The sequence below is a fragment of the Triticum aestivum genome, chromosome 2B (genome assembly GCF_018294505.1).
Source record: "Triticum aestivum cultivar Chinese Spring chromosome 2B, IWGSC CS RefSeq v2.1, whole genome shotgun sequence".
Lineage (NCBI taxonomy): Eukaryota > Viridiplantae > Streptophyta > Magnoliopsida > Poales > Poaceae > Triticum > Triticum aestivum.
The window spans coordinates 153,895,224-153,903,693 of record NC_057798.1 but is presented as its reverse complement, the minus strand read 5'-3'; positions in this window follow the sequence as shown (position 1 = coordinate 153,903,693).

Below are 8,470 nucleotides of genomic sequence, written 5' to 3'. Positions count from 1 at the left end.
ATGCCTAGATAACGTTATAATTATTCGCTTTTATATCAATTGCTCGACAGTAATTTGTTCACCCACCGTAATACTTATGCTCTTGAGAGAAGCCACTAGTGAAACCTATGGCCCCCGGGTCTATCTCTTATCATATTTGCTTCCAATTTACTTTTATTTGCATCTTCGTTTTCTGCATCTACATTATAAAATACCAAAAATATATTTATCTTATCTTATTATCTCTATTAGATCTCACTTTTGCAAGTGGCACTGAAGGGATTGACAACCCCTTTATTGCGTTGGTTGCGAGTTCTTTGTTTGTTTGTGTAGGTTCGTGGGACTTGTTGAGGAGCCTCCTACTGAATTGATACCTTGGTTCTCAAAAATTGAGAGAAATACTTAGGCTACTATTGCTGCATCACCCTTTCCTCTTCAAGGAAAACCAACGCAAGATCAAGACGTAGCAAGAAGGATTTCTGGAGTGGTTGCCGGGGAGGTCTTCGGTCAAGTCAAGACATACCAAGTACCCATCACAAACTCATCTCCCTCGCATTTACATTATTTGCCATTTGCCTCTCGTTTTCCTCTCCCCCACTTCACCCTTGCAGTTTTATTCGCCCTCTCTTTCCCAATCTCCTCCTCTCTTTCGTTTGCCTTTTTCTGTTTGCTTGTGTGTTGAATTACTTGTTTCCATGGCGCAAGATAATACCAAATTGTGTGATTTCTAGAATACCAATAATAATGATTTCCTTAGTACTCCGATTGCTCCTCTTAATGATGTTGAGTCTTGTGAAATCAATACCGCTTTGCTGAATCTTGTTATGAAAGATCAATTCGCCGGCCTTCCAAGTGAAGATGCCGCTACTCATCTAAACAACTTTGTTGATTTGTGTGATATGCAAAAGAAAAAAGATACGGATAATGATATTGTTAAATTGAAGTTATTTCCATTTTCACTTAGAGATCGTGCTAACGTTTGGTTTTCGACTTTGCCTAAAAATAGTATTGATTCTTGGAACAAGTGCAAAGATGCTTTTATCTCTAAGTATTTTCCTCCCGCTAAGGTCATCACTCTTAGGAACGATATTATGAATTTTAAACAACTTGATCATGAGCATGTTGCCCAATCTTGGGAAAGAATGAAATTGATGATTCGCAATTACCCTACTCATGGTTTGAATTTATGGATGATCATACAAAAATTTTATGCCGGTTTGAACTTTGCTTCTAGGAATCTCTTAGATTCGGCCGCGGGAGGCACGTTTATGGAAATCACGTTAGGAGATGCTACAAAACTTCTTGATAATATTATGGCAAATTATTCTCAATGGCACACCGAACGATCTACTAGTAAAAAAGTGCATGCTATAGAAGAAATCAATGTTTTGAGTGGAAAGATGGATGAACTTATGAAAATGTTTGCTACTAAAAATACTCCTCTTGATCCCAATGATATGCCTTTGTCTACTTTGATTGAGAATAATAATGAATCTATGGATGTGATTTTTTTTGGTAGGAATAGTTTTGGAAACAAACCTTATAGAGGAAACTTTAATTCTAGACCGTTCCCTAGTAATTCCTCTAATAATTATGGAAATTCCTACAATAGTTTTTATGGTAATTTTAATAAGATGCCCTCTGATTTTGAGAATAATGTGAAATAATTTATGATTTCTCAAAAGAATTTTAATGCTTTGCTTGAAGAAAAATTGCTCAAAGTTGATGATTTGACTAGGAACATTGATAGACTTTCGCTTGATGTTGATTCTCTTAAACTTAGATCTTCTACTCCTAAGCATGATATCAATGAGTCTCTCGAAGTAATGAGAATCTCCATTGACGAGTGCAAGGAAAGAACCACTAGATTGCATGCTAAGAAAGATAGCTTTATAAAAGCGTGTTCTTCTAGTTCCCATGAAAATAATGATGAAGATCTTAAAGTTATTGTTATGTACCCTATTAGATCTTTGTTTTGAAATATGAATCTTGAAAATTATGGGACTGAAGATGAGTCAACTTTACCTAAAAGGCGTCCCAAAAATTCGGAGTTTTTAGATCTCGATGCTAAATTTGGTAAAAGTGGGATTGGAGAGGTCATGACTTTAAATAGCATTGAACCCACTATCTCGGATTTCAAGGAATTTGATTATGATAATTGTTCTTTAGAAAGTTGTATTTCCTTGTTGCAATCCGTTGTTAATTCTCCACATGCTTATAGTCAAAATAATGCTTTTACCAAACATATCGTTGATGCCTTGATGCAATCTTTTGATAAAAAACTTAATTTGGAAGTTTCTATACCTAGAAAACTTAATGATGAGTGGGAACCTACTATAAAGATTAGAATTAAAAATTATGAGTGTTTTGCTTTGTGTGATTTGGGTGCTAGTGTTTCCACGATTCCAAAAACTTTATGTGATATTCTAGGTTTCCATGATCTTGATGATTGCCCTTTAAATTTGCACCTTGCGGATTCCACCATTAAAAAACCAATAGGAAGGATCAATGATGTCCTTATTGTTGCAAATAGAAATTTTGTGCCCATTGATTTTATCGTTCTTGATATTGATTGCAATCTTTCTTGCCCTATTATTCTTGGTAGACCTTTCCATAGAACAATTGGTGCGATTATTGATATGAAGGAAGGGAATATTAGATTACAATTTCCATTAAATAAAGGCATGGAGCACTTTCCAAGAAAGAAAGTCAAATTACCTTATGAATCTATCATGCGAGCTATCTATGATCCAAGTGCCAAAGATGGCACTACTTAGAGCTATCTTCGCTTTTATGCCTAGCTAGGGGCGTTAAACGATAGCGCTAGTTGGGAGGCAACCCAATTTTCTTTATGTTCTTTGTTTTTGTTCCCGTTTACTGTTAAATTTTGTTTCTACTTTCTGTTTAGATGTGTTTTTATCTTTTAATTAGTGTTTGTGCCAAGTAGAACCTATAGGATAACCTATGATGATAGTTGATTTGATTCTGCTGAAAAAATTCCATAAATCACAGGAACGAGATTTTGCATTTATTTGTTTTTCTGATGATCAATAAACAAATTGTTTAGGACTTCCTATTTTGGTAGGATTTTTAAGGTTCCAGAATTTGCGTTAGTTACAGATTTCTACAGACTGTTCTGTTTTTGACAGATTCTGCCTTTCCTGTGTTGTTTGCTTATTTCGATGCATCTATGGCTAGTATGTAAGGGTATGAACCATAGAAAACTTGGAATACAGTAGGTTTAACACCAAAATAAATAAATAATGAGTTCATTAAAGTACCTTATGTGGTGGTTTTGTTTTCTTTCACTAACGGAGCTTATAAGATTTCCTTTTGAGTTTTGTGTTGTGAAGTTTTCAAGTTTTGGGTAAAGCTTTTATGGACTACGGAATAAAGGGTGGCAAAAGCCTAAGATTGGGGATGCCCAAGGCACCCCAAGATATTCAAGTATGGCCAAAAGCCTAAGCTTGGGGATGCCCCGGGAAGGCATCCCCTCTTTCGTCTTCGTTCATAGGTAACTTTACTTGGAGCTATATTTTTATTCGCCACATGATATGCGTTTTGCTTGGAGCATCGTGTATTATATTAGTCTTTGATTTTTTTGGTTTACCACAATCATCCTTGATGTACACACCTTTTTGGAGAAGCCTATTTGATTAGAATTTGCTAGAATACTCTATGTGCTTCACTTATATCTTTTGAGCTTGATAGTTTTTTGCTCTAGTATTTCACTTATATTTTTTAGAGCATGGTGGTGGATTAATTTTGAAGAAATTGCTATTCTCTCATGCTTCACTTATATTATTTTGAGAGTCTCTTAGAACATCATGGTATTTGCCTTGGTTATGAATTTGGTCCTAGAATGATGAGCATCCAAGTTGGGTATAATAAAAACTATCATAGAAAATGAATTGGATGCTAGGTTCAATTTGATGCTTGATAAATGTTTTGAGATATAAAGGTGGTAATGTTAGGGTCATGCTAGTGGATAATTATGTCATGCTAGTGGATAATTATGAAATTGAGATATACTTTTGTTGAAGTTGGCAAGTCCCATAGCATGCACGTATGGTAAAAGTTGTGTGACAAATTTGTTGCATGAGGTGCTCTTTTGAGCGTCTTCCTTATGAGTGGCAGTCGGGGACGAGCGATGGATTTTTCCTACCAATCTATCCCTCTTGGGGCATGCATAGCAGTACTTTGCTTCGAGGGCGGAGTAGATTTTTGCAATAAGTATATGAGTTATTTATGACTAATGTGAGTCCATGGATATACGCACACTCATCCTTCCACTTAGCTAGCCTCTATTTTACCGCGCAATTTTCGCCGGTAGCATAAACCCATTATTTACCTTCCTCAAAACAGCCACCACAAGTCGGGATGGGACTTCGGACTTTATAAAAATAAAAGAGGCCAAAGAAGCCCACAAAGAAAAATAAAAAAAAGGAAAAGAAATATAAAAAAAAGAAAAGAAAAAAAGAAAAAGAAAAAAGAAAAAAAAGAAAAAAAGAAAAAATGAGAGAAAAAGAGAGAAGGAACAATTGCTACTATCTCTTTTTCCACACTTGTGCTTCAAAAATAGCACCATGATCTTCATGATAGAGAGTCTCATATGTTGTCACTTTCATATACTAGTGGGAATTTTTCATTATAGAACTTGGCTGGTATATTCCAATGATGGGCTTCCTAAAAAATGCCCAAGTTCTTCATGAGCAAGCGAGTTGGATGCACACCCACTTAGTTTCTTTTGTTGAGCTTTCATATACTTATAGCTCTAGTGCATCCGTTGCATGGAAATCCCTACTCACTCACATTGATATCTATTGATGGGCATCTCCATAGCCCGTTGATATGCCTAGTTGATGTGAGACTATCTTTTCCCACTTTTTGTCCTCACAACCACCATATTAGACCACCATAGTGCTATGTCCATGGCTTGCGCTCATGTATTGCATAAGAGTTGAAAAGCTGAAGCGCGTTAAAAAGTATGAACCAATTGCTCGGCTCGTCATCGGGGTTGTGCATGATGGGAGTATTTTGTGTAATGAAAATGAAGCATGGCCTAACTATATGCTTTTGTAGGGATAAGCTTTCTTTGGATATGTTATTTTGATAGGACATGATTATTTGTTAGTATGCTTTGAAGCATTATTATTTTATGTTTGATAAGCTTTTATCTTGAGTCATTTGGATCTAAACATTCATGCTACATTAAAGAAAATTATATTGAGAATTATGCTAGGTAGCATTCCACATCAAAAATTCTGTTTTTATCATTTACCTACTCAAGGACGAGCAGGAATTAAGCTTGGGGATGCTTGATACGTCTCCAACGTATCTATAATTTTTTATTGTTCCATGCTATTATATTACCTATTTTGGATGTTTATGGGCTTTATTTTACATATTATTATCATTTTTGGGACTAACCTACTAACCGGAGGCCCAACCCGTATTGCTGTTTTTTTGCCTATTTCATTATTTCGAAGAAAAGGAATATCAAACGGAGTCCAAACGGAATGAAACCTTTGGGAGCGTCATTTTTGGAACGAACCTGATCTAGAGGACTTGGAGTGCAAGTCAAGAAGCAGCCGAGGCGGCCACGAGAGGGTAGGGCACGCCCCCCTATAGGGCGCACCCCCTGTCTCATGGGCCCCTCGGGCGGCCATCAACGCACTTCTTCCTCCTATATAAGCCTACATACCCCGAAAACATCTGGGCAGCCACCAAAGAAATATTTCCGCCACTGTAACCTTTTGTATCCACGAGATCCCATCTTGGAGCCGTCACCGCGTTCTGCCGGAGGGGGACTCCACCATCGAGGGCTTCTACATCAACACCATAGCCCTTCTGATGAGTTGTGAGTAGTTTGCCACAGACCTTCGGGTCCATAGTTATTAGCTAGATGGCTTCTTCTCTCTTTTTGGATCTCAATACAATGTTCCCCCCCTCTCCTGTCCTATTCTCCTTGACCACTACTCTACTTGTGTCAATTCACTCTTGGTAGATACTCAGGCTATCTCCATTGTCTTGATAGACTTTGTCTTCGGAAACCACAATTACTCTTTGTTACTCGGCAAGGCACCTAATCGTCTAGAGAGTTAGTAGCTCTTAAGAGTAATAGGTTCAAAGCTCTCAACTTATATCATCGTGATGCTCAAGCACTAACTAAGTTTCACAATCTTTCTTAGAGGGGTGCTCAAACAAACTTCTTTGGAAAATCAACTGAGCAGCCGATTGTAACGGCATGTGGGGGCTAGCTATAATAGAACATTACTTGAAGCAAAAGTAAGGTTGACTCCTCTACTAGAGCAATTCTCTCGCAGCCCAGAAGAACTTTGCCTTCGGCTGACACATAATTACTTTTCACACAAAGAGATTTATCTCAACACACTTGGGATATTTTTTTCGTCAAGCATGATAAAGAGATAAGTCTCAGAATAGTGATCCCCTCTTAATATTATGGTGGTCCTATGACTCAATGGAAGAAAATGAAACTACAAAATAAATGCGCTACATCTTCACTTCAGCTTCATTCTTCTCTGCTATAGTCATTTTCTCTTGGATGTCATGTGTAGCAATTGCTTTGACTCAGAAGTACTTTGGGGGTCAACTCCAACACACAATCTCTTTGATGGAAATCTCCACAATTGCCTTCACATTCTTCTCTTCTTTGGTAGAAAAAAATCTTCCAATTTTATTGAAATATCCTCCGAACTCTAGGGCCTAATCTCTCTATGCACGCTAGCAAACACATTAGTCCCTCACTCCTTCTATTAAACAATCTCCAAAACTCTTGGGGCACTCGATTGCACCAACAAGCCCGCTAGAGAATAGTGGCCTAGCCAAATTCCTTTGGAATGGAGTCCAGCCAAAACTGCTTGGTGCCCTAGTTAAAGTCTTCGGGTGTAGTTTGATAAGTTGTTACATTCCTCATTATGATGTTGTTTATAAGCATTGCCATAAGATCCTTGCTAAACCTTGTAGTATGCATGTATGTGTTGTGATACTACTTTGTCAAAAAGCATGCCAGTGTGCTTCTTGGGCTAAGATATCTAACGCTCCAACTAGTGGATTAGTGCACGTGACAAGCATCACTCTACTGCAGGACATTTACATGTTCAAAATCTTCCAACCAAAAAAGAGAAAATAGGGCTTAGAAGTACTTCCCAACACATGACTAAAGAGCCTAGGCTCTTTAATTCTTTATTGATAGCAGCAATCAAGTAAATATCATTGAGGGAGTCCTGGATTAGGGGGTGTCCGGATGGCCGGACTATGACCTTTGGCCGGACTCCCAGATTATGAAGATACAAGATTGAAGACCTCGTCCCGTGTCCGGATGGGACTTTCCTTGGCGTGGAAGGCAAGCTTGGCGATACGATATGAAGATCTCCTCCCATTGTAACCGACTCTGTGTAACCCTAGCCCTCTCCGGTGTCTATATAAACCAGAGAGGTTTAGTCCATAGGACGAACAACAATCATACCATAGGCTAGCTTCTAGGGTTTAGCCTCTCTGATCTCGTGGTAGATCAACTCTTGTAATATCCATACCATCAATATTAATCAAGTAGGAGTAGGGTTTTACCTCCACCGAGAGGGCCCGAACCTGGGTAAAAACATCGTGTCCCTTGTCTCCTGTTACCATCTGCCTAGACGCACAGTTTGGGACCCCCTACCCGAGATCCGCCGGTTTTGACACCAGCATTGGTGCTTTCATTGAGAGTTCCTCTATGTCGTCGCCTTTAGGCCTGATGGCTTCTTCGATCATCAACCACGACGCGGTCCAAGGTGAGACTTTTCTCCCCGGATAGATCTTCATGTTCGGCGGCTTCGCACTGCGGGCTAACTCGCTTGGCCATCTGGAGTAGATCGAAAGCTATGACCCTGGCCATCAGGTCAGGTTTGGAAGCTTAAACTACATGGTCGACATCCGCGGGGACTTGATCTTCGACAGATTCGAGCCACGGCCGAGCGTGCCGCACTGTCTCGATGGGCATGATCTAGCTCTGCCGCTGGACAGCGCCCAGAGTGCCGCTCAGGTGCCCACTCTAACCATTAGCTCGGAGCCGACTGCTCTAACCAGGGACGGACGGTTGGACGCCGCCCCAGGAGCCGCAATCTCTACGGCGATAGAGCCGAATACCAGCCTAGTCCTTTGCAAGGCCCGTGACTCCAAGGTGCCGGACTCTGTTCCGGACTCCGAATCTTCTGCACCCCTTCCGATTGAACCCGATTGGGCTCCGATCATGGAGTTCACCGCCGCAGACGTCTTTCAGCACTCGCCCTTTGGCGATATCCTAAACTCCCTAAAATATCTCTCTTTGTCAGGAGAGCCCTAGCCGGACTATGGTCAGCAGGGTTGGGATGCGGATGACGAAGAAATTCGAAACCCACCCACCACCCACTTTGTAGCCACTGTCGATGATCTAACCGACACGCTCGACTTCGACTCCGAAGACATCGACGGTATGGACGTCGATGAAGGA